General features: G+C 33.9%; 2 protein-coding genes across 4 annotated transcripts in view; both read right to left on the bottom strand.

Annotated features, from left to right (window-relative positions):
- LOC142344054 (uncharacterized) overlaps positions 1–26075 on the bottom strand; it is a 75526-nt gene extending 49451 nt beyond the window's left edge. The window contains exons 1-2 of one of the 2 annotated variants that reach the window (XM_075395527.1): positions 26054–26075; positions 25530–25601 (exon numbers count right to left, since the gene is read on the bottom strand). The gene's annotated coding sequence lies outside the window, so the exon portion shown is untranslated. Of the gene's footprint in view, positions 1–25529; positions 25602–25987; positions 26007–26053 lie in introns of those variants that run through there. The other variant, XM_075395528.1, reaches the window with a different exon arrangement.
- LOC142344059 (uncharacterized) overlaps positions 1–27012 on the bottom strand; it is a 390373-nt gene that overhangs the window by 261486 nt on the left and 101875 nt on the right. The gene's annotated exons all lie outside the window — the stretch shown is intronic.

The following is a 27012-nucleotide window of genomic DNA, read 5'->3' as shown; positions in this document are numbered from 1 at the left end:
ATATCGTGATACTTGAAAAATTCTTATCGCCAAGGCGATGCGATAAAGAATTTCTTTATCTACAGTATAAAGAAATTTCCTCCAAACACCATTATGCTTTACATCAAAAATTCCACGCTCGTCGAATTCAGCAAAACTTTTTTGTAAAAACTGGATTGAAGAAGACAATGAAATTTTTCAAAACTTTCAAATATTTTCGCTCATTAAATGTCTGTAAAACAAAAATAAACTGAGAGAGAGAAAGAGGAGTCAACGCTTATGCGAGTGGTCTTCGTTTTTGAGAAGCAAACATGTAAATTCAAATGTATAATCTTTTGGCTAAAAATTCCGTAGCTTATAAATACAATTACAACCATTACCATTTAGGAATTCATTTCATGCTAATAAAATTAACCAATTGTTTGCTGCTACTTTCATGTATAAACTAAGACTTCAATGTTCATAATTGTCTCTTAATGGGTACTTTTTCATGTCAGTTGATAAATTAGTCGCTTAAACTAATCTTGAAACTAAACTTTATTGTTCATAATTAAAATCAAAAAACTTTACGATGCCTTTGATAATCAGAGATGTGCTACTCAATTTTGCCGCTTTTTTTCTTTTATTGCCAGTTGTCCTTAGTTGCTGTTTCAATATTGAGCGCTCAGCAGTAAGTCCAAATTGTGCAGATGTTCTACAAGACTTAACGTCTTTCTGTGAAATCCCTGGCTGCATTTAGCAGACACGGTTCAACTGGCAGGAACCGAAATGTCACAAATAATCACGAGTGATCAATCTTTTGACGAGAATAACGAGCCGCTTATCCTTTTCGCTCAAATTAATTTACCGATTTAATGGTTATATCTTTTAGTTATTAAAATATACATGATATCATGATACTTGAAAAATTCTTATCGCCAAGGCGATGCGATAAAGAATTTCTTTATCTCCAGTATAAAGAAATTTCCTCCAAACACCATTATGCTTTACATCAGAAGTTCCACGCTCGTCGAATTCAGCAAAAAATTTTTGTAAAAACTGGATTGAAGAAGACAATGATTTTTCCAAAACTTTCAAGTATTTTCGCTCATTAAATTTTGGGAAACAAAAATAAACTGAGAGAGAGAAATAGGAGTCAACGCTTATGCGAGATGTCTTCGTTTTCGAGAAGCAAACATTAAAATTCAAATGTATAATCTTTTGGCTAAAAATTCAGTAGCTTATAAATACAATTACAACCATTATCATTTAGGAAGTCATTTCATGCTAATAGTTTTAACCAGTTGTTTGCTGCTACTTTCATGTATAAACTAAGACTTCAATGTTCATAATTGTCTCTTAATGGGTACTTTTTCATGTCAGCTGATAAATCAGTCGCTAAACTAATCTTGAAACTAAACTTTATTGTTCATAATTAAAATCAAAAAGCTTTACGATGCCTTTGATAATCAGAGATGTGCTACTCAATTTCGCCGCTTTTTTTCTTTTTTTGTCAGTTGTCCTTAGTTGCTGTTTCAATATTGAGCGCTCAGCAGTAAGTCCAAAATGTGCAGATGTTCTAAGGGACTTAACGTCTTTCTGTGAAATCCCTGGCTGCATTTAGCAGACACGGTTCAACTGGCAGGAACCAAATTTCACAAATAATCAAGAGTGATCATTCTTTTGACGAGAGTGACGAAACGCTTATTCTTTTCACTCAAACTAATTTACCGATTTAATGGTTATAACTTTTAGTTGTTAAAATATACATGATATCGTGATACTTGAAAAATTCTTATCAACAAGGCGATGCGATAAAGAATTTCTTTATCTACAGTATAAAGAAATTTCCTCCAAACACCATTATGCTTTACATCAAAAGTTCCACGCTCGTCGAATTCAGCAAAAAATTTTTGTAAAAACTGGATTGAAGAAGACAATGATTTTTCCAAAACTATCAAGTATTTTCGCTCATTAAATTTTGGAAAACAAAAATAAACTGAGAGAGAGAAAGAGGAGTCAACGCTTATGCGATTGGTCTTCGTTTTCGAGAAGCAAACATGTAAATTCAAATGTATAATCTTTTGGCTAAAAATTCAGTAGCTTATAAATACAATTACAACAATTATCATTTAGGAATTCATTTCATGCTAATAATTTTAACCAATTGTTTGCTGCTACTTTCATGTATAAACTAAGACTTCAATGTTCATAATTGTCTCTTAATGGGTACTTTTTCATTTCAGCTGATAAATTAGTCGCTTAAATTAATCTGGAAACTAAACTTTATTGTTCATAATTAAACTCAAAAAAACTTTACGATGCCTTTGATAATGACAGATGTGCTACTCAATTTCCCCGCTTTTTTCTCTTATTGCGAGTTGTCCTTAGTTGCTGTTTAAATATTGAGCGCTCAGCAGTAAGTTCAAAATGTGCAGATGTTCTACAAGACTTAACGTCTCTCTGTGAAATCCCTGGGCTGCATTTAGCAGACACGGTTCAACTGGCAGGAACCGAAATTTCACAAATAATCACGAGTGATCATTCTTTTGACGAGAGTGACGAAACGCTTATTCTTTTCGCTCAAACTAATTTACCGATTTAATGGTTATAAATTTTAGTTGTTAAAAAATACATGATATCGTGATACTTGAAAAATTCTTATCGCCAAGGCGATGCGATAAAGAATTTCTTTATCTACAGTATAAAGAAATTTCCTCCAAACACCATTATGCTTTACATCAAAAGTTCCACGCTCGTCGAATTCATCAAAAAATTTTTGTAAAAACTGGATTGAAGAAGACAATGATTTTTCCAAAACTATCAAGTATTTTCGCTCATTAAATTTTGGAAAACAAAAATAAACTGAGAGAGAGAAAGAGGAGTCAACGCTTATGCGATTGGTCTTCGTTTTCGAGAAGCAAACATGTAAATTCAAATGTATAATCTTTTGGCTAAAAATTCAGTAGCTTATAAATACAATTACAACCATTATCATTTAGGAATTCATTTCATGCTAATAATTTTAACCAATTGTTTGCTGCTACTTTCATGTATAAACTAAGACTTCAATGTTCATAATTGTCTCTTAATGGGTACTTTTTCATTTCAGCTGATAAATTAGTCGCTTAAATTAATCTGGAAACTAAACTTTATTGTTCATAATTAAACTCAAAAAAACTTTACGATGCCTTTGATAATGACAGATGTGCTACTCAATTTCCCCGCTTTTTTCTCTTATTGCGAGTTGTCCTTAGTTGCTGTTTAAATATTGAGCGCTCAGCAGTAAGTTCAAAATGTGCAGATGTTCTACAAGACTTAACGTCTCTCTGTGAAATCCCTGGGCTGCATTTAGCAGACACGGTTCAACTGGCAGGAACCGAAATTTCACAAATAATCACGAGTGATCATTCTTTTGACGAGAGTGACGAAACGCTTATTCTTTTTGCTCAAACTAATTTACCGATTTAATGGTTATAAATTTTAGTTGTTAAAATATACATGATATCGTGATACTTGAAAAATTCTTATCGCCAAGGCGATGCGATAAAGAATTTCTTTATCTACAGTATAAAGAAATTTCCTCCAAACACCATTATGCTTTACATCAAAAGTTCCACGCTCGTCGAATTCAGCAAGACTTTTTTGTAAAAACTGGATTGAAGAAGACAATGATTTTTCCAAAACTATCAAGTATTTTCGCTCATTAAATTTTGGAAAACAAAAATAAACTGAGGGAGAGAAAGAGGAGTCAACGCTTATGCGAGTGGTCTTCGATTTCGAGAAGCAAACATGTAAATTCAAATGTATAATCTTTTGGCTAAAAATTCAGTAGCTTATAAATACAATTACAACCATTATCATTTAGGAATTCATTTCATGCTAATAATTTTAACCAAATGTTTGCTGCTACTTTCATGTATAAACTAAGACTTCAATGTTCATAATTGTCTCTTAATGGGTACTTTTTCATTTCAGCTGATAAATTAATCGCTTAAATTAATCTGGAAACTAAACTTTATTGTTCATAATTAAACTCAAAAAAACCTTACGATGCCTTTGATAATGAGAGATGTGCTACTCAATTTCCCCGCTTTTTTCTCTTATTGCGAGTTGTCCTTAGTTGCTGTTTAAATATTGAGCGCTCAGCAGTAAGTTCAAAATGTGCAGATGTTCTACAAGACTTAACGTCTCTCAGTGAAATCCCTGGGCTGCATTTAGCAGACACGGTTCAACTGGCAGGAACCAAATTTCACAAATAATCAAGAGTGATCATTCTTTTGACGAGAGTGACGAAACGCTTATTCTTTTCGCTCAAACTAATTTACCGATTTAATGGTAATTACTTTTAGTTGTTAAAAAAATACATGATATTGTGATAATTGAAAATTTCTAATCGCCAAGGCGATGCGATAAAGAATTTCTTTATATACAGTATAAAGAAAATTCCTCCACACAATATTATGCTTTACATCATGAGCTCCACGCTCGTCGAATTCAGCAAAAAAAATTGTAAAAATTGGATTGAAGAAGACAATGAGTTTTCCAATACTTTCAAATATTTTCGCTCATTAAATTTTGTAAAACAAAAATAAACAGAGAGAGAAAGAGGAGTCAACGCTTATGCGAGATGTCTTCGTTTTCGAAAAGCAAACAAGTAAATTCAAATGTATAATGTTTTGGCTGAAAATTCAGTAGCTTACAAATACAATTAAAACCATTATCATTTAGGAATTCACTTCATGCTAATAATTTTAACCAATTGTTTGTTGCTACTTTCATGTATAAACTAAGACTTCAATGTTCATAATTGTCTCTTAATGGGTACTTTTTCATGCCAGCTGATAAATTAGTCGCTTAAATTAATCTGGAATCTAAACTTTATTGTTCATCATTAAAACAATAAACTTTACGATGCCTTTGATAATCGGAGATGTGCTACTCAATTTCGCCGCTTTTTTCTCTTATTGCGAGTTGTTCTTAGTTGCTGTTTAAAAATTGAGCGCTCAGCAGTATGTCCAAAATGTGCAGATGTTCTACAAGACTTAACGTCTTTCTGTGGAATCCCTGGGCTGCATTTAGCAGACACGGTTCAACTCGCAGGAACCGAAAGTTCACAAATAATCACGAGTGATCATTCTTTTGACGAGAAAGACGAAACGCTTATCCTTTTCGCTGAAACTAATTTACCGATTTAATGGTTATAACTTTTAGTTGTTAAAAATATACATGATATCGTGATACTTGAAAAATTCTAATCGCCAAGGCGATGCGTTAAAGAATTTCTTTATCTACAGTAAAAAAAATTCCTCCACACACTATTATGCTCTACATCAAAAGTTCCACGCTCGTCGAATTCACCAAAAATTTTTTGTAAAAATTGGATTGAAGAAGACAATGAGTTTTCCAAAACTTTCAAATATTTTCGCTCATTAAATGCTTGTAAAACAAAAATAAACAGAGAGAGAAAGAGGAGTAAACGCTTATGCGATATGTCTTCGTTTTCGAGAAGCAATTATGTAAATTCAAATGTATAATCTTTTGGCTAAAATTTCAGTAGCTTATAAAAACAATTAGAACCATTATCATTTAGGAATTCATTTCATGCTAATAATTTTAACCAATTGTTTGCTGCTACTTTCATGTATAAACTAAGACTTCAATGTTCATATTGTCTTTTAATGGGTACTTTTTCATGTCAGCTGATAAATTAGTCGCTTAAATTAATCTTGAAACTAAACTTTATTGTTAATAGTGAAAATCAAAAAACTTTACGATGCCTTTGATATTCAGAGATGTGCTCATCAATTTCGCCGCTTTTTTCTTTTATTGCGAGTTGTCCTCAGTTGCTGTTTAAATATTGAGCGCTCAGCAGTATGTCAAATTGTGCAGATGTTCTACAAGACTTAACGTCTTTCTGTGAAATCCATGGGCTGCATTTAGCAGACACGGTTCAACTGGCAGGAACCTAAATATCACAAATAACCACAAGTGATCATTCTTTTGACGAAAGTAACGAAACGCTTATTCTTTTCGCTCAAACTAATTTACCGATTTAATGGTTATAACTTTTAGCTGTTAAAAAAATACATGATATCGTGAGACTTGAAAAAATCTACTCGCCAAGGCGATGCGATAAAGAATTTCTTTATCTACAGTATAAAAAAATTTCCCCCAAACACTATTATGGTTTACATCAAAAGTTCCACGCTCGTCGAATTCAGCAAAAAAAATTGTAAAAATTTGATTGAAGAAAACAATGAAAGTTTCCAAAACTTTCAAATATTTTCGCTCATTAAATATTTGTAAAACAAAAATAAACAGAGAGAGAAAGAGGAGTAAACGCTTATGCGAGATGTCTTCGTTTTCGAGAAGCAAACATGTAAATTCAAATGTATAATCCTTTCGCCAAAATTTCAGTAGCTTATAAATACAATTAGAACAATTATCATTTAGCAATTCATTTCATGCTAATAGTTTTAACCAATTGTTTGCTAATACTTTCATGTATAAACTAAGACTTCGATGTTCATATCTGTCTCTTAATGGGTACTTTTTCATGTCAGCTGATAAATTAGTCGCTTAAACTAATCTTGAAACAACTTTATTGTTCATAATTAAATTCAAAAAACTTTACGATGCCTTTGATCATCAGAGATGTGTTACTCAATTTCGCCGCTTTTTTCTTTTAATGCCAGGTGTCCTCAGTTGCTGTTTCAATATTTAGCGCTCAGCAGTATGTCCAAAATGTGCAGATGTTCTACAAGACTTCACGTCTTTCTGTGAAACCCCCTGGCTGCATTTAGCAGACACGGTTCAACTGGCAGGAACCGAAATTTTACAAATAATCACGAGTGATTATTCTTTTGACGAGAGTAACGAAACGCTTATCCCTTTCGCTCCAATTAATTTACCGATTTGATGGTTATAAATTTAAGTTGTTAAAAATATACATGATATCGTGATACTTGAAAAATTCTAACCGCCAAGGTGATGCGATAAAGAATTTCTTTATCTACAGTATAAAGAGAATTCCTCCACACACTATTATGCTTTATATCAAAAGTTCCACACTCGTCGAAACCACCAAAAATTTTTTGTAAAAATTGGATTGAAGAAGACAATGAGTTTTCCAAAACTTTCAAATATTTCACTCATTAAATTTTGTAAAACAAAAAAAATGAGACAGAAAGAGGAGTCAACGCTTATGCGAGATGTCTTCGTTTTCGAGAAGCAAACATGTTAATTCAAATGTATAATCTTTTGGCTAAAAATTCAGTAGCTTATAAATATAATTACAACCATTATCATTTAGGAATTCATTTCATGCTAATAAGTTTAACCAATTCTTTGCTGATACTTTCATGTATAAACTAAACTTGAATGTTCATAATTGTCTCTTAATGGGTACTTTTTCATGTCAGCTGATAAATTAGTCGCTTAAACTAATCTTGAAACTAAACTTTATTGTTCATAATTAAAATCAAAAAACTTTACGATGCCTTTGATAATCACAGATGTACTAATCAATTTCGCCGCCTTTTTTTCTTTTATTGTGAGTTGTCCTTAGTTGCTGTTTAAATATAGAGCGCTCAGCAGTATGTCCAAATTGTGCAGATGTTCTACAAGACTTAACGTCTTTCTGTGAAACCCCTGAGCTGCATTTAGCAGACACGGTTCAACTGGCAAGAACCGAAATTTCACAAATAATCACGAGTGATCATTCTTTTGACGAGAGTAACGAAACTCTTATCCTTTTCGCTCAAATTAATTTACCGATTTAATGGTTATAACTTTTAGTTGTTAAAAATATACATGATATCGTGATACTTGAAAAATTCTACTCGCCAAGGCGATGCGATAAAGAATTTCTTTATCAACAGTATAAAGAAATTTCCTCCAAACACAATTCCGCTTTACATCAAAAGTTCCACGCTCGTCGAATTCAGCAAAAATTTTTTGTAAAAATTGGATTGAAGAAGACAATGAGTATTCCAAAACTTTCAAATATTTTCGCTCATTAAATTTTGTAAAACTAAAATAAACTGAGAGAGAAAGAGGAGTCAACGCTTATGCGAGATGTCTGCGTGTTCGAGAAGCAAACATGTAAATTCAAATGTATAATCTTTTGGCTAAAAATTCAGTAGCTTAAAAATACGATTACAACCATTATCATTTATATTCATTTCATGCTAATAATTTTAACCAATTGTTCGCTGCTACTTTCATGTATAAACTAAGACTTCAATGCTCATAATTGTCTCTTAATGGGTACTTTTTCATGTCAGCTGATCAATTAGTCGCTTAAACTAAGCTTGAAACTAAACTTTATTGTTCATAATTAAAATAAAAAAACTTTACGATGCCTTTGATAATCACAGATGTGCTAATCAATTTCGCCGCTTTTTTTCTTTTATTGCAAGTTGTCCTTAGTTGCTGTTTAAATATTGAGCAATCAGCAGGATGTCCAAAATGTGCAGATATTCTACACGACTTAACGTCTTTCTGTGAAACCCACTGGCTGCATTTAGCAGACACGGTTCAAATGGCAGGAACCCAAATTTTGCAAATAATCACGAGTGATCATTCTTTTGACAAGAGTAACGAAACGCTTATCCTTTTTGCTCAAATTAATATACTGATTTAATGGTTATAACTTTTAGTTGTTAAAAATATACATGATATCGTGATACTTGAAAATTTCTAATCGCCAAGGCGATGCAATAAAGAATTTTTTCATCAAAAGTATAAAAAAATTTCCTCCAAACACTATTATGGTTTACATCAAAAGTTCCACGCTCGTCGAATTCAACAAAAATTTTTTGTAAAAACTGGATTGAAGAAGACAATGATTTTTCCAAAACTATCAAGTATTTTCGCTCATTAAATTTTGGAAAACGAAAATAAACTGAGAGAGAGAAAAAGGAGTCAACGCTTATGCGAGATGTCTTCGTTTTCAAGAAGCAAACATGTAAATTCAAATGTATAATCTTTTGACTAAAAATTCAGTAGCTTATAAATACAATTACAACCATTATAATTTATATTCATTTCATGCTAATAATTTTAACCAATTGTTTGCTGCTACTTTCATGTATAAACTAAGACTTCAATGTTCATAATTGTCTCTTAATGGGTACTTTTTCATGTCAGCTGATAAATTAGTCGCTTAAACTAAGCTTGAAACTAAACTTTATTGTTCATAATTAAAATCAAAAAACTTTACGATGCCTTTGATAATCACAGATGTGCTAATCAATTTCGCCGCTTTTTTCTTTTATTGCAAGTTGTCCTTAGTTGCTGATTAAATATTGAGCGCTCAGCAGTATGTCCAAATTGTGCAGATGTTCTACAAGACTTAACGTCTTTCTGTAAAACCCCTGGGCTGCATTTAGCAGACACGGTTCAACTGACAAGAACCGAAATTTCACAAATAATCACGAGTGATCATTCTTTTGACGAGAGTAACGAAACGCTTATCCTTTTCGCTCAAATTAATTTACCAATTTAATGGTTATAACTTTTATTTGTTAAAAATATACATGATATCGTGATACTTGAAGAATTCTACTCGCCAAGGCGATGCCATAAAGAATTTCTTTATCAACAGTATAAAGAAATTTCCTCCAAACACAATTATGCTTTACATCAAAAGCTCCACGCTCGTCAAATTCAGCAAAAATTGTTTGTAAAAGTTGGATTGAAGAAGACAATGAGTTTTCCAAAACTTTCAAATATTTTCGCTCATTAAATTTTGTAAAACAAGAATAAACAGAGAGAGAAAGAGGAGTCAACGCTTATGCGAGATGTCTTCGTTTTCGAGAAGCAAACATGTAAATTCAAATGCATAATCTTTTGGCTAAAAATTCAGTAGCTTATAAATACAATTAAAACCATTATCATTTAGGAATTCATTTCATGCTAATAGTTTAAACCAATTGTTTGCTAATACTTTCATGTATAAACTAAGACTTCAATGTTCATAATTGTCTCTTAATGGGTACTTTTTCATGTCAGCTGATAAATTAGTCGCTTAAATTAATCTGGAAACTAAACTTTATTGTTCATAATTAAAATCAAAAAACTTTACGATGCCTTTGATGATCAGAGATGTGCTACTCAATTTCGCCGCTTTTTTTCTTTTATTGCAAGTTGTCCTTAGTTGCTGTTTAAATATTGAGCGCTCAGCAGGATGTCCAAAATGTGCAGATATTCTACAAGACTTAACGTCTTTCTGTGAAACCCCCTGGCTGCATTTAGCAGACACGGTTCAAATGGCAGGAACCGAAATTTCGCAAATAATCACGAGTGATCATTCTTTTGACGAGAGTAACGAAACGCTTATCCTTTTTGCTCAAATTAATATACTGATTTAATGGTTACAACTTTTAGTTGTTAAAAATTTACATGATATCGTGATACTTGAAAATTTCTAATCGCCAAGGCGATGCAATAAAGAATTTTTTCATCGAAAGTATAAAAAAAAATCCTCCAAACACTATTATGGTTTACATCAAAAGTTCCACGCTCGTCGAATTCAACAAAAATTTTTTGTAAAAACTGGATTGAAGAAGACAATGATTTTTCCAAAACTATCAAGTATTTTCGCTCATTAAATTTTGGAAAACGAAAATAAATTGAGAGAGAGAAAAAGGAGTCAACGCTTATGCGAGATGTCTTCGTTTTCGAGAAGCAAACATGTAAATTCAAATGTATAAACTTTTGGCTAAAAATTCAGTAGCTTATAAATACAATTACAACCATTATCATTTATATTCACTTCAAGCTAATAATTTTAACCAATTGTTTGCTGCTACTTTCATGTATAAACTAAGACTTCAATGTTCATAATTGTCTTTTAATGGGGACTTTTTCATGTCAGCTGATAAATTAGTCGCTTAAACTAAGCTTGAAACTAAACTTTATTGTTCATAATTAAAATCAAAAAACTTTACGATGCCTTTGATAATCACAGATGTGCTAATCAATTTCGCCGCTTTTTTCTTTATTGCAAGTTGTCCTTAGTTGCTGATTAAATATTGAGCGCTCAGCAGTATGTCCAAATTGTGCAGATGTTCTACAAGACTTAACGTCTTTCTGTAAAACCCCTGGGCTGCATTTAGCAGACACGGTTCAACTGACAAGAACCGAAATTTCACAAATAATCACGAGTGATCATTCTTTTGACGAGAGTAACGAAACGCTTATCCTTTTCCCTCAAATTAATTTACCAATTTAATGGTTATAACTTTTATTTGTTAAAAATATACATGATATCGTGATACTTGAAGAATTCTACTCGCCAAGGCGATGCGATAAAGAATTTCTTTATCAACAGTATAAAGAAATTTCCTCCAAACACAATTATGCTTTACATCAAAAGTTCCACGCTCGTCAAATTCAGCAAAAAAATTTTGTAAAAATTGGATTGAAGAAGACAATGAGTTTTCCAAAACTTTCAAATATTTTCGCTCATTAAATTTTGTAAAACAAGAATAAACTGAGAGAGAGAAAGAGGAGTCAACGCTTATGCGAGATGTCTTCGTTTACGAGAAGCAAACATGTAAATTCAAATGCATAATCTTTTGGCTAAAAATTCAGTAGCTTATAAATACAATTAAAACCATTATCAATTAGGAATTCATTTCATGCTAATAGTTTAAACCAATTGTTTGCTAATACTTTCATGTATAAACTAAGACTTCAATGTTCATAATTGTCTCTTAATGGGTACTTTTTCATGTCAGCTGATAAATTAGTCGCTTAAATTAATCTGGAAACTAAACTTTATTGTTCATAATTAAAATCAAAAAACTTTACGATGCCTTTGATGATCAGAGATGTGCTACTCAATTTCGCTGCTTTTTTTCTTTTATTGCGAGTTGTCCTTAGTTGCTGTTTCAAAATTGAGCGCTCAACAATATGTCCAAATTTTGCAGATGTTCTGCAAGACTTAACGTCTTTCTGTGAAATCCCTGGGCTGCATTTTGCAGAAACGGTTCAACTGACACGAACCGAAATTTCACAAATAATCACAAGTGATCATAACTTTGGCGAAAGTAACGAAACGCTTATCCTATTCGCTCCAACTAATTTACCGGTTTAATGGTTATACCTTTTAGTTGTTAAAAACATACATGACATCGTGATACATGAAAAATTCAACTCGCCAAGGCGATGCGATAAAAAATTTCTTTATCGACAGTATAAAGAAATTTCCTCCAAACACTATTATGCTTTTCATAAAAAGTTCCACGCTCGTCGAATTCAGCGAAATGTTTTGTAAAAATTGGATTGAAGAAGCCAAATGAGTTTTCCAAAACTTTCAAATATTTTCGCTCATTAAATTTTGTAAAACAAAAATAAACTAAGAGAGAGAAAGAGTAGCCAACGCTTATGCGAGATGTCTTCGTTTTCAAGAAGCAAACATGTAAATTCAAATGTATAACCTTATGGCTAAAAATTCAGTAGCTTATAAATACACTACAACCATTATCATTTAGGAATTCATTTCCTGCTAATAAGTTTAACCAATTGTTTGCTGCTACTTTCATGTATAAACCAAGACTTCAATCTTCACAATGGTCTCTTAATGGGTACTTTTTCATGTCAGCTGATAAATTAGTAGCTTAAATTAATCTTGAAAATAAACTTTATTGTTCATAATTAAAATCAAAAAACTAAAAAACTTTACGATGCCTTTGATAATCAGAGATGTGCTAATCAACTTCGCCGCTTTTTTTCTTTTATTGTGAGTTGTCCTTAGTTGCTGTCTGAATATTGAGCGCTCAGCAGTATGTCCAAAATGTGCAGATGTTCTACAAGACTTAACGTCTTTCTGTGAAATCCCCTGGCTGCATTTAGCAGACACGGTTCAAATGGCAGGAACCGAAATTTCGCAAATAAACACGAGTGATCATTCTTTTGACAAGAGTAACGAAACGCTTATCCTTTTTTCTCAAAATAATATACTGATTTAATGGTTAAAACTTTTAGTTGTTAAAAATATGCATGATATCGTGATACTTGAAAAATTCTAATCGCCAAGGCGATGCAATAAAGAATTTTTTTATCAACAGTATTAAAAAATTTCCTCCAAACACTATTATGGTTTACATCAAAAGTTCCACGCTCGTCGAATTCAGCAAAAAAATTGTAAAAATTTGATTGAAGAAGACAATGAAAATTTTCCAAAACTTTCAAATATTTTCGCTCATTAAATTTTGTAAAACAAAAATAAACTTAGAGAGAAAAAGGAGTCAACGCTTAAGCGAGATGTCTTCTTTTTCGAGAACCAAACATGTAAATTCAAATGTATAATCTTTTGGCTAAAAATTCAGTAGCTTATAAATACAATTACAACCATTATCATTTATATTCATTTCATGCTAATAATTTTAACCAATTGTTTGCTGCTATTTTCATGTATAAACTACGACTTCAATGTTCATAATTGTCTCTTAATGGGTACTTTTTCATGTCAGCTGATAAATTAGTCGCTTAAACTAAGCTTGAAACTCAACTTTATTGTTCATAATTAAAATCAAAAAACTTTACGATGCCTTTGATAATCACAGATGTGCTAATCAATTTCGCCGCTTTTTTTCTTTTATTGCAAGTTGTCCTTAGTTGCTGTTTAAATATTGAGCGCTCAGCAGGATGTCCAAAATATGCAGATGTTCTACAAGACTTAACTTCTTTCTGTGAAACCCCCTGGCTGCATTTAGCAGACACGGTTCAAATGGCAGGAACCGAAATTTCGCAAATAATCACGAGTGATCATTCTTTTGACGAGAGTAACGAAACGCTTATCCTTTTTGCTCAAATTAATATACTGATTTAATGGTTACAACTTTTAGTTGTTAAAAATTTACATGATATCGTGATACTTGAAAATTTCTAATCGCCAAGGCGATGCAATAAAGAATTTTTTCATCGAAAGTATAAAAAAATTTCCTCCAAACAATATTATGGTTTACATCAAAAGTTCCACGCTCGTCGAATTCAACAAAAATTTTTTGTAAAAACTGGATTGAAGAAGACAATGATTTTTCCAAAACTATCAAGTATTTTCGCTCATTAAATGTTTGTAAAACAAAAATAAACTGAGACAGAAAGAGGAGCAAACGCTTATGCGAAATGTCTTCGTTTTCGAGAAGCAAACATGTAAATTCAAATGTATAATCTTTTGGCTAAAAATTCAGAAGCCTATAAATACAATTACAACCATTATCATTTATATTCAATTCATGCTAATAATTTTAACCAATTGTTTGCTGCTACTTTCATGTATAAACTAAGACTTCAATGTTCATAATTGTCTCTTAATGGGGACTTTTTCATGTCAGCTGATCAATTAGTCGCTTAAACTAATCCTGAAACTAAACTTTATTTTCATATTTAAAATCAAAAAACTTTACGACGCCTTTGATATTCAGAGATAGGCTAATCAATTTCGCCGCTTCTTTTCTTTTGTTGCGAGTTGTCCTTAGTTGCTGTTTAAATATTGAGCGCTCAGTAGTATGTCCAAATTGTGCAGATGTTCTACAAGAATTAACGTCTTTCTGTGAAATCCATGGGCTGCATTTATCAGACACGGTTCAACAGGCAGGAACCGAAAAATCACAAATAATCAGGAGTGATCAATCTTTTGAAGAAAGTAACGAAACGCTTATCCTTTTCATTCCAATTAATTTACCAATTTAATGGTTACAACTTTTAGTTGTTAAAAATATACATGATATCGTGATACTTGAAAAATTCTACTCACCAAGGCGATGCGATAAAGAATTTCTTTATCTACAGTATAAAAAAATTTCCTCTAAACACTAAATTGGATTGAAGAAGACAATAAAATTTTCCAAAACTTTCAAATATTTTTGCTCAATAAATGTCTGTAAAACAAAAATAAACTGAGAGAGAGATAGAGAAGTCAACGCTTACGCGAGATGTCTTCGTTTTCGAGAAGCAAACATGTAAATTCAAATGAATAATCTTTTGGCTAAAATTTCAGTAGCTTATAAATACAATTACAATCATTATCATTTAGAAATTAATTTTAAACAATTGTTTGCAGCTACTTTCATGTAAAATTTAAGACTTCAATGTTAATAATTGTCTCTTAATGGGTATTTTTTCATGTCAGCTGATAAATTAGTCCCTTAAACTAATCTTGAAACTAAACTTTATTGTTCATAATTAAAATCAAAAAACTTTACGATGCCTTTGATCATCAGAGATGTGCTACTCAATTACGCCGCTTTTTTTCTTTTAATGCCAGGTGTCCTCAGTTGCTGTTCAATATTGAGCGCTCAGCAGTATGTCCAAATTTTGCAGATGTTCTACAAGATATAACGTCTTTCTGTGAAATCCCTGGTCTGCATTTAGCAGACACGGTTCAACTGGCAGGAACCGAAATTTCACAAATAATCACGAGTGATCATTCTTTTGACGAGAGTAACGAAACGCTTATCCTTTTTGCTCCAATTAATTTACCAATTTAATGGTTATACCTTTTAGTTGTTAAAAATATACATATCGTGATACTTGAAAAATTCTAATCGCCAAGTCGATGCGATAAAGAATTTCTTTATCTACAGTATAAAGAAATTTCCTGCAAACACTATTATGGTTTACATCAAAAGTTCCACGCTCGTCGAATTAAGCAAAAAATTTTTGTAAAAATTGGATTGAAGAAGACAATGAAATTTTCCAAAACTTTCAAATATTTTCATTCATTAAGTATTTGTAGATCGAAAATAAACTGGGAGAGAGAGAGAGAAAACAACGCTTATGCGAGATGGCTTCGTTTTTGAGAAGCAAACATGTCAATTCAAATGTAGCATCTTTTGGCTAAATATTCAGTAGCTTAAAAATACAATAACAACTATTACCATTTTGCACTTCATTTCATGCTAAAAGATTTAATCAATTGTTTTCAGCTACTTTCATGTAAAATTTAAGACTTCAATGTTAATAATTGTCTCTTAATGGGTATTTTTTCATGTCAGCTGATAAATTAGTCCCTTAAACTAATCTTGAAACTAAACTTTATTGTTCATAATTAAAATCAAAAAACTTTACGATTCCTTTGATAATCACAGATGTGCTAATCAATTTGGCCGCTTTTTTCTCTTATTGCGAGTTGTCCTTAGTTGCTGTTTACATATTAAGCCCTCAGCAGTGTCTAAATTTCGCGGATATTCTACAAAACTTAACGTCTTTCTGTAAAATCACTGGGCTACATTTAGCAGGAACGGTTCACCTGGCAGGAACCGAAATTTGACGAGAATAACGAAACGCTTCTCTCTTTTGCTCCAAATAATTTATCGAGTTAATGGTTGTACATTTTAATTCCTAAAACAATACGTGATATCATGATAATTGAAAAATTCGAATTGCCAAGGCGATGCAATTCCTTACAAGATACACTGAAAAAAGAAGCCAAAGCCATTTTGCTTAAATCTGATTTCAAATAAACCTCAATTGTTAACCTTGAATCAATTTGTTTACAAGCAGCAAGAGCAGTTTTCATACTTTTACCTTCAAAACCAATATTTGGAATTTGCTAGGAGTTGCTTTTTGAAAAAAATAGCTTTTTCTTGTTTGCAATTTTTTTCAGTTGTTTTTCGAATATTTATCTGTTATATCAACCAATATTTTTTATCTGAGCCTAAAAAACTTTATTTTCTGTCTGGGATTTGCAACTTGAACTGTCATCTGCAAACTGAAAAAAAAAAGAAATTCGCCTCTCAGTTGTTGTGAGAAATCATTGACGTCTGAACTAATGCTTTTCTCATTTTCAAAGGGATTTCAAGTTCGAACAGACAAATCGTCAACGTAGTCAGTTAAATCAATAAAGAGAGATTGCTAAAAAAAAGAAAAAAGAAACGAAATTATTGCCTGATAAAGATCTAGTGAAAAAATGTCCTAAACTTTACATAGACCAAAACAATGCGCGAATTTTTTATGTGAACTATGTGCAAGACGATGAATGTGTAACCTTCTATTAAAGAAAATTTCGGCCAGATGCAGCAGACGGATGTAATTATTATTAAAAGATCACAAGGAAATTTCATTACCAGCGCATATAAATGCTAAGATACCCACTCAATACAAAGCAGCATGCCAAAACCTAAAGAAAATGTTACAACCATTTGCTTAATTATTTGCAGAATCAATTTGCTTAATTGTTTGCAATTTCAGTTTAAAAAATCTCCCAAAAACTTTGTCGAAAACAGAAGAATGCAGGACTTATAATCTTCCGAAACTTTCGAATATTTTCATTCATTAAATATTTGTAAAACAAAAATAAACTGGGAGAGAAAGAGAAAAAGAGAAGTCAACGCTTATGCGAGATGTCTTCGTCTTTGAGAAACAAACATATCAATTCAAATGTATTATCTTTTGGCTATATATTCAGTAGCTTAAAATACAATTAAAACCATTATCATTTAGGAATTCATTTCATGCTAATAGTTTAAACCAATTGTTTGCTAATACTTTCATGTATAAACTAAGACTTCAATGTTCATAATTGTCTCTTAATGGGTACTTTTTCATGTCAGCTGATAAATTAGTCGCTTAAATTAATCTGGAAACTAAACTTTATTGTTCATAATTAAAATCAAAAAACTTTACGATGCCTTTGATGATCAGAGATGTGCTACTCAATTTCGCCGCTTTTTTTCTTTTATTGCAAGTTGTCCTTAGTTGCTGTTTAAATATTGAGCGCTCAGCAGGATGTCCAAAATGTGCAGATATTCTACAAGACTTAACGTCTTTCTGTGAAACCCCCTGGCTGCATTTAGCAGACACGGTTCAAATGGCAGGAACCGAAATTTCGCAAATAATCACGAGTGATCATTCTTTTGACGAGAGTAACGAAACGCTTATCCTTTTTGCTCAAATTAATATACTGATTTAATGGTTACAACTTTTAGTTGTTAAAAATATACATGATAGCGTGATACTTGAGAAATTCTAATCACCAAGGTGATGCGATTCCTTACAAGATACACTGAACAAATACCCAAAGCCATTTTTGCTTAAATCTGAATTCAAATAAACCTCAATTGTTAACCTTGAATCAATTTCTGTACAAGCAGCAAAGAGCAGTTTTTATACTTTCACTTTCAAAACCAATATTTGGATTTTGCTAAGAGTTGTTTTTTTGAAAAAATAGCTTTGTCTTGTTTGCAATTTGACTCAGTTGTTTTTTTTAATTAATTATCTGCTATATAAATCAATATTTTTAGCTGAGCCTGAAATGTTTTTTTCGGTCTTGGATTTGCAACTTGAACTGGTATCATCTGCAAACTGAAAAAGAAGAAATTCGCCTTTCATTTGTTGTGAGAAATCACGGACATCTGAACTGTTGCTTTTTTCATTTCCAATGTGATTTCAATATTGAACAGACATATAGTTAATGTAGTCAGTTAGATCATTGAAGAGAGATTGCTAAAGATACTAAAGAAGCGAACTTCTCAACTGATATAGATCTAGTGAAAAAATGTCCTACACTTTACATAGACAAAACAATGCGCGAATTTTTCTTTGTGAACCATGTACAAAACGATGAATGTGTGTAACCTTCTATTAAAGAAAAATAGCAGCCGGATGCAGCATACGGATGTAGTTATTATTAAAAGATAACACGGAAAATTCATTACCACAGCATATAATGCAATGAGACTTATTCAATACAACGCAGCATGCCAAAACCTGAAAATGTTACAATAATTTGCTTAATTGTTTGCAGAATCACGAACTTCAGATAACTAACCAACTTGTATCAAAATTTAAAAAATATGTCCACCCGGTTTGACAGTATAGGATTTTAATGCAGGATAAAAATAGCTACAAGACATCGAACTGTTCAATTCTTCTGATATTGGTAGTCTTTAAACTATTATTGTTTCAGTATTTCGTCAGTTGTTGTAGTTCTCTCACTATTGGCAACTACATGCACTGTGATATAGGTGAAAAAATCAGTCGAAACAGAAAAATGCAGAATAATTTGGTCTTTTTTGAAATTTTCTTTTTACGGATTTTTATTTCATCTGTTCCAATCTGAGACCTTAACAATTTTCAGGTTATTGCGTATCGTTTTTTTCCTTTAAAAAATGCTTAACATCGTGATTGATCGATTGCAATAACAGTTACTAACTGAAATATAGTCAGAATTATCTGGACAAAGTTAAAATGATTTCATGCTAAGGTAAACTTTGCCTTAACTGTACTTTAAATCAAGGTTAAAATTATCTTAACTTCGAACTAATTTTAAACAATTTTTAGCGAGAAAAAAATTCTTGCTAGCATAACTCATAAGTTTACCTTAATTTGTTTGTGTGCAGAGGTTGGGGTTCCAAAAGTGTGAGCATACGTTTTGAATACTATTTGCAAACGAATAAATGATTTTTCTCTGAAAACACGTTCTTATCAAGATGTTTGCATAGCCTTGATAGTCTTAATATAATCAAAAAATGTCCTGTCCATTTTGTAAAAGGTGATTGGGTTTATTCTTGAATAAAAAAATAGACGGACCCTATTAATATGGCAAATCATTACTGAATCATTATACCCCAAAAAGTAAATAGTTGATTCAGTACTGCCTGCCTACCGTAAGGGAATCTTGCCACATCAGTATGTGCAGCTTAGCAACAGACACCGTAATTTTTTCAAAATAGACTGTGCAAGAAATTTTTTTTATATCATTTACCCGAAGAGAACAAAAATGGCAGAAAAAATATCTTGAGCTTTGAGTACATCTTTTGGAACCGAAAATAACCCCCCTTTTTATGTTGAGACTGGACAGCAGCAAGAGACTTTTGCGATGATGAAGTGTTACTTTTGGATTCGAAATAAACTGGTGAGATCAAACCAATTCCTCCCTCTCCTCTTTGTTTTCGGTGGTTGACCGAAATTTTTTTTCTGGCTTTATCAATTTCAAACAGCAGTTCCATGGTCTCAGGCAAAAACGAAATTAACGGAAAGAAACAACAAAACGGGATATTTGCAAGAATCTTCTTATCGTTAACGTAACAGAAGAAAAACAGAAAAAAGAACCCAATTGCGATTTCTCTAAGAATCTTTTCTTCTTATCGGTAAAAACATTGAAAAGTGAACACATTAGGAAAAATAAACACGTTAGGAAACACATACGCATTAAAAAAGCTAAAGTTTTTCATAAACAAGACCAGAAAGAAAAAGACGGTTAATAGCAATGAAAATTCCCTGATTTCGGATATTGTTGAAATGCCTTCAATCTCCGGAAAAATAAAGCTGCGGAGCCTAGACAGGAAAAACAAAATTCAATCATTTTGAATGACACCAATACTTCGACAGCTCTGACACAACAAATTCAAAATTTTGATTGATGATTTTGATTTGCGTTTTCGTGTTTCTGCGCATACAACCCTTTTCTACCCTGATAACAAAGACAGCTTATATAAAGTAGTGGTACTCGACCATCAATCAAACAAAACAAAATACGAAATGTAGTCTGGTCCCAAACTTTGAAGAATGGGTATGCTGTAGATCCATTTGGGCGTACTCTCAATTTAGTAGTCAATTGTCAACAAGTAAGAAAACTCCGCATGATTTTGCAGCCCGCATTGACGAGCTAGTCTCTGCCACAAACAGCGAAGAAATTGCCGAAAGTAACACCTCTCAGAACAGCAAATTTTGACCTAAACGCCCTCTCAGACCTTGAAACGATTTGCAAGAAAAAATTACCTACACTCCGCTTTGTTCCTGTCAAGTTTCGGCCAAGATGGTCTGAATTGCTAACACCTATCATTGAGGGCTGTGTTTCTCAACCAAGTTCCCCAGAAAATTGGAAGAGACTTTGCAATTAGCAAGTGCGTTCTGCGCGCTAGCAACAGAGGCGGGAAGAAACACAAACAGCAGCAGGAACGGCTCTTGTTAACTAGATTTGAGCATTGGAAGGATGGCGACTATGCTGGGCTATTGTTCGAAGCAGCTTCAATGAAACAAGCCAAGAAAATAAATAATGACTCAATGGAATCGCTTGCAGAACGTGCAAAATCTCTCTGCATTCACGGCCAATTTGGACGTGCAGCAAAAATCTTGTCTTCGGATGGAGTGGCCCCTGATAATAAAAAAACGCTGAAAGAGTTGATAAACTTGCATCCAGCAGAAGTGCCACAGAGGGAAACTGATGATTACAGTAGTTATGATCAGCAATTTGACGAAGCGTCTGTGTTTAAGCAATTGCAATCTTTCAAAATTCACAGCAGCCGGTCCATCCAAAATGTACCCTGAGCACCTTCTACATGCCGTAACGTGCGCAGTCCCGGATCAGTCCAAAAAATCTATTTCAAGCATCACAAAATTAGTGAATTTGGCTATCAGAAGGCAGTTCCCCAAATTTGTTGCACCAACTTGTTGCTCTGCTTCGCTTACAGCGCAAAAAATACAAAAAGAGGTGTACGGCCAATCGCTGTGGGAGAAGTTTTTCGACATCTCATAGCCAAATGTATTTGCGCAAGAGACCAGTTCTGAGGCTGTGGAACTTTTTTCATCCAGACAACTTGGGGTGGCAGTTAAGTGCGGTGCTGAAAGCATTGTACATACAACAAAACAAACCTTTCAAAAGATATTGAACAACGAAAAAGCGGCCTACTTCAAATCGACTTCAAAAATGCTTTCAATTCCATTACGAGAAGCAGTGTGTTAGATGCAGCGCGAAAATTCATTCCCGCTTTAGCCCCTTTCGTTTCTTTTTGCTATTCTCAGCATAGCGAGCTCTTTTTTGATGCAATTCATATGCAAAGTCAATCAGGAGTCCAACAAGGAGACCTGCTTGGACCCTATCTGTTTTCTTGAGCACTTTGGACCGTTATCAAAAAACTCGACGATAAGTTACCAAATCTTATGCAGAATTCTTGGTACCCTGATGATGGAACTATAGCAGGTACGGAAGAGGAGCTATGTGAATCATTACAAATTTTAGCAACTCATGGCAACAAAGGTGGCCTTGAACTCAGAAGAGACAAATGCGAGTTGTGGTCCACCGCTTGTTTTAATGCCATTGATAGCAGGATAATGAGAAACAGCCAATCAGGAATCGAAATCTTGGGCGCAGCAATCGTAACACCCACATTTGCTGCATCTTGTTTAGAAAAACGGGACAAAAAATTCGAGATTGTTAGACAATATAGGCTATATAGAGGACCCAGAGTGCACTCTTGGAATTTTGCGTAGCTGTCTGGGTGACCTAAATTGGTGTATTCGTTGAGATGCAACACTCTGTACACTGAGAATAACAAAATACTCAAAAAATTTGATCGTCTCCAACTAACAACTTTGGAAAATATATTGGGTTGTGTAATCAGCGATAATTCATAGGACAAACCATGCCTGCCAATAAGTAAAACAGGAGCTGGAGTTCGACGTTCTCTGAGCCAATTCAAAGCAGCTTATGTTTGTTCCTTATCACAGTCAGCAAACATAGTAGAACAATTTACTGGTGTGAACCCGACTCACGAAAGTAGTTTCACAGGCCTAGTGGAGGAGTTTACCACTCTGGGGATTCTTCATTTGACGCAACAAAAAAATCAAGAACAATTTGACAATATGGCTCAAAGCAACCTTCTTGAAGGTCAACCCTCCACCAGAGAAAAAGCTAGACTTTTATCTCTTTCCCTACCTCAATCAGGAGGTTGGTTGACGGTAGCACCTATCCCTGCTCTTGGCTTACAACTTCAACCTAAGGAGTTCCGAGCTGCTCTGAAATACCGTTTAGGAATTCCACTCTATGATTCGGATAGGAGATGTTCATATTAAAAGTCAGCTATAATGGCAGCTTGTTTGTCGGCCAATCTTTCTCCTGTATGTGAGCAAAAACATCTTCTGCCGGAAAACAATTCAAGACCAGGCGACGTGTATTTGCCCAGTTTTATAGCAGGACAACCCGCAGCCTTAGACGCCACCATTACGTCCCCACTGCAAGCCAGTCTTATCTCAGATGCGGCGAGGACATGTGATTTTGCTCTAACCCTAGCGGAAGACAGAAAGATTGGACATTATTACCAGAAGTGCAGCGATGTGGGCATCCAATTCATACCATTGGCGTTAGAAACTTTTGGCGGACTATCCGAAGCAACGCGGAAAACATTGAAAAGAATAGCTCTTTTATCTGATAACAGAGGTTTCCAGCCCTCAGGGCTATCAGTAGCTTTCAATCGCCTCGCTCAAGCGGTATCAATAAGTGCCATGCGTGGTTCAGCTACAATGCAAGAGATTTGCGATTAATAGCCAGAATTGATGGGGACTGTCGCATCTAATTGTGCCGCTATGCCCTATGAGAGGGTCAAGAAAGTCCGGTTCAAGAACTCACTAACCTCGAGTGATATCGGACTCACTTTATGAAAGGGGAGCCCTTCTGTGTTTAATTGTCACCCAATGAGTGGGGACTTCAGTTAATTTTACGTTTTTGTCCTCATCCATCAGCAGAGAAACTTCGAAATCATCGAAGGAAACAAATTTTCTCATAGACATCAAATTGAAAGTACAACTGCATTCACAATTTGTTAAATTCTGCAATCACGAGTTTTTATTCTTACCTGACCAAAGTGGGGAGAATATAAACGAACATTTCACGCGTGGAAATTTGAAATGGACAGTTGAATTTAGAATTATTAAACTGCTGATCTGTTGAATTAATTACAATAGTTATGATAACCAAGTTAGTTATAATTTACACTTTTTACTTTAAAAAAAATCATGAGAAAAAAAATGAAATAAGGCTTCAGTTTTCCATTTGAAGAATATGTTTAGATTTCATTTTTTGATGTGAACAGTTTTTATACTCGTGATTTACCACGCGACAGGGTATAATCAGGGAAATTTTTTACAAATTTTGTCATGAAAAGTCTAAAATACGATATGATCAGAGTAGTGGTCAGAGTAAAATTGAGGAACTAAAAATTCATTATTAAGCGCTGTGATACTCTGAGTATCAGCTCCAGCTAACCAACTAATTTAACCATTAGAAGAAGAGTGAGAGCGTTCCGCGCATGTGCACAATATGTTGAGAGCAATATAAAAAATAGGCGACATAATCACATTGAGCCAAAAACTTTGAGACAAAACTCCAATTGGTGGGTCGATGGGCGCTCGCATCATGGCGTTGCCGCAATTCTTGAATTCATCCTAGAGCGCTGGTCTTGGACAGCAGTCAGCAATCGCAATTAATTTGATATAAGGCAATTTGAAATGTAGGCCAAGTAACATAGTGTCAAAGCATTGTACAGAATGGGCGATTCTTTACATAGGAACTAGAAATTTTGGCTGACGGCGTTTAGTCGATCAGGAAAAATTTAGCCGACACTTTCATTCTGATATGGTCAAAAATCCTCATTGGTGGGAAAATCACCAGTTCAGTGTACCATTATGTGTACGGTTGGGTGCCGCTGCTCTCGGCCTCTCTGCGGCTGCATCCTGCACGTATTACAGCTTCAGAATGAATCAATTTGCTCAGATTACGTGAATTGTCGACAAAATTTCTAATTTTGGTTGTCGGCTCAAGCTTTTTGTAAAAAACTACTGTCTCCGGGAAACACAATTCACGAACAAACCCAATTTATTAAAAAAAATTTCACGGGAAAATGTACGCAAAAAATGGGATCTTTTCCGTTTGTGCCCCCCCCCCCCCCCCCCCAGTACGTTATGCGCCCCCCAGTTACAGAGCACGTGTAATTACATAGTAAATCATTGTAAAATTATGGCACGTGTGTCTGGGAGTTGCAAATAATATGCGCCCACTAAGCTGGGGGGGGGGGGGGGGCACAAACGGAAAAGAGATCCAAAAAGTGTTGAAAAATGTTTAGAAGAGGCAAGACTGCAGCTGTCAGTTGATCAAATATATTAGTATTACAGTCGAGTGCGCGAGACTTTTTTTGTCTATTTATGTCTTGCTTTTGTCGACTGATCTTTACGATATATTGTTTTATTTATATCTCAATTCGCAGAGTTCAACAGGAATCAATTATCGGTGCTAGGAAAATTGGCCGACAGGGCGTTTAGCCGACAAGGAAAAAATGAGAAATTTAGCCGACAGTTTTACCATAATTGGTCATAATTTTTTTTCAATTGGTCATAAAAGTCTCATTGGTCCATAAATCAGTAGTTCGGTTGTGATAGATTCATATCAAGTCCCACGGGCCGCTGAGGCATGGCCATGGCCCGCGAGGCATGGCCAGATGCGGTAAAATACCGTCCGACCACGGATAGACCTTCGTTAATTACACTAGTTGATGAAAAAATTGCGTTATATGTGTCCGCTTACGAAATAGTGTTTTAAATTGGCCAATCGCAGCTTCAGAATAAGTTTTGTTGTTCATTTTACTTAAATTGTCGGCTAAATTTCTCATTTTTTTGGTTGTCGGCTAAACGCCCTGTCGGCCAATACGGCGGCCACCCAATTATCAAAGAAAGTTGCAAAACGTGCTCCAATAAACCAATAGATAGTTTAGCTACATCGCTGTACTGCCAAACCGTTCAGGTTAAACATTAAGTAGAACTGACGATGCAGAAGATAAACTTACTTGTTTGATTTTGAGAGGACTCTGCAATATAGTTATAAATCAAATAATCGCAAAAATAAATGCGTTTTATTGCTGGAAATAGTGAAACGCGATAGTTTTTAGGTGGCCGGACAATAGATCGAAAGGACAACAGATCGAAAACAGAAAAATTGGGACAATAGATCGAAAATTAATCTCTATTATTATTGTTTGAAATTGAGCATTATCTGCGGGCTGCAATATAATTACCACATTATGGCCATGCCTCGCGAGCCATGGCCATGCCTTAGCGGCCCGTGGGACTTGATATGAATCTATCACAACCGAACGAAATAGCACAATAGAACATTTTATATGCTGTATAATAAATGAGCGCTCAAATCTGATTGGCCAATACGCAACTTGAATAATTTAATTTTCGATCTATTGTCCCAATTTTCGCTTTCGATCTGTTGTCTTTCGATCTATTGTCCTAGCACCAGTTTTTATCAGTGAAATGGGGTTAGTAATTGTACGCAAAAATAAATCGATGAATGTTTTATCACGTTTTTGTAATTTATAGTCTGTTTCTATTTCTCAGAAATGGAGGACGACGCATTAGGCGACAGGTTGTTTAGCTGACAACCCCAAATAATGAGAAATAAATAATATAACTAGCGTAAAATGAGTTAATATATTAATTATGAAGCTATGATTGGCCAATTCACCAATTCAAAACGGTATTTCGTAAGTGGGCAAATAAACGCATTTAAGCCGTATCATTATTTCCTTATCGACTAAATGACCTGTCGGCCAATTTTCCTAGAGACCTCAGAAATAATCAGCGTGAGAAAATTTAGCTATTGTTCTGCACGAAGGACGCTAGTAAACCGAATGCGCACAGAGCAGAAAACCGTAAAATGAGGATTAAAGCCGTATTGAAACCGACCAGTTGTTTATAGCTAAAAAAATTATAAGAGTTTCGACTAGGGCTCCGAATTTTTGTCTTTCGGCTTTGCGCGCGTTCGGCTCTATTTCCTAGGAGCAAATTACACAACGAAAAAAACCTGCAGCTATAAAATAAGATCAGGAATAATTTGCATAGCAGAACGATAACTGATAGGCCGATTAATGCGCCATGTTCTCACCGCTTTTCATATCTACACTACAAATATAGACAAAAACTTTCTTGAATACTGTAAAATTGAATACTGTAAAATGTATAAATTATGTAGGTTTTGCTTTCTGGTCAAACTTTTTGAAAACAGTAAAATTGCAGGATTTTTCCCTTAAAAAATGCAAAATATTTACAATAGGTAATGATTTTGCTGACAAATCTTAATTCAGCGGCAATGGGGAAGAATTTGATGAAATCTCACCTTGTTATTATCGATTGTAACGAACCTGGGATCTTTTCAACAATTGCCCCCCTTTGGTACCTAGTAGAGAATCGCCACCCCTTCTATGCTATACTTTACCATATTACTTGGCCTACAGTTTAGATAGCCGAATATCAGTTTAAGCG

This window comes from Convolutriloba macropyga, chromosome 8, assembly GCF_964194025.1.
Source record: "Convolutriloba macropyga chromosome 8, txConMacr16.3, whole genome shotgun sequence".
NCBI lineage: Eukaryota > Metazoa > Xenacoelomorpha > Acoela > Convolutidae > Convolutriloba > Convolutriloba macropyga.
This window is presented reverse-complemented; position numbering and strand designations above follow the sequence as displayed.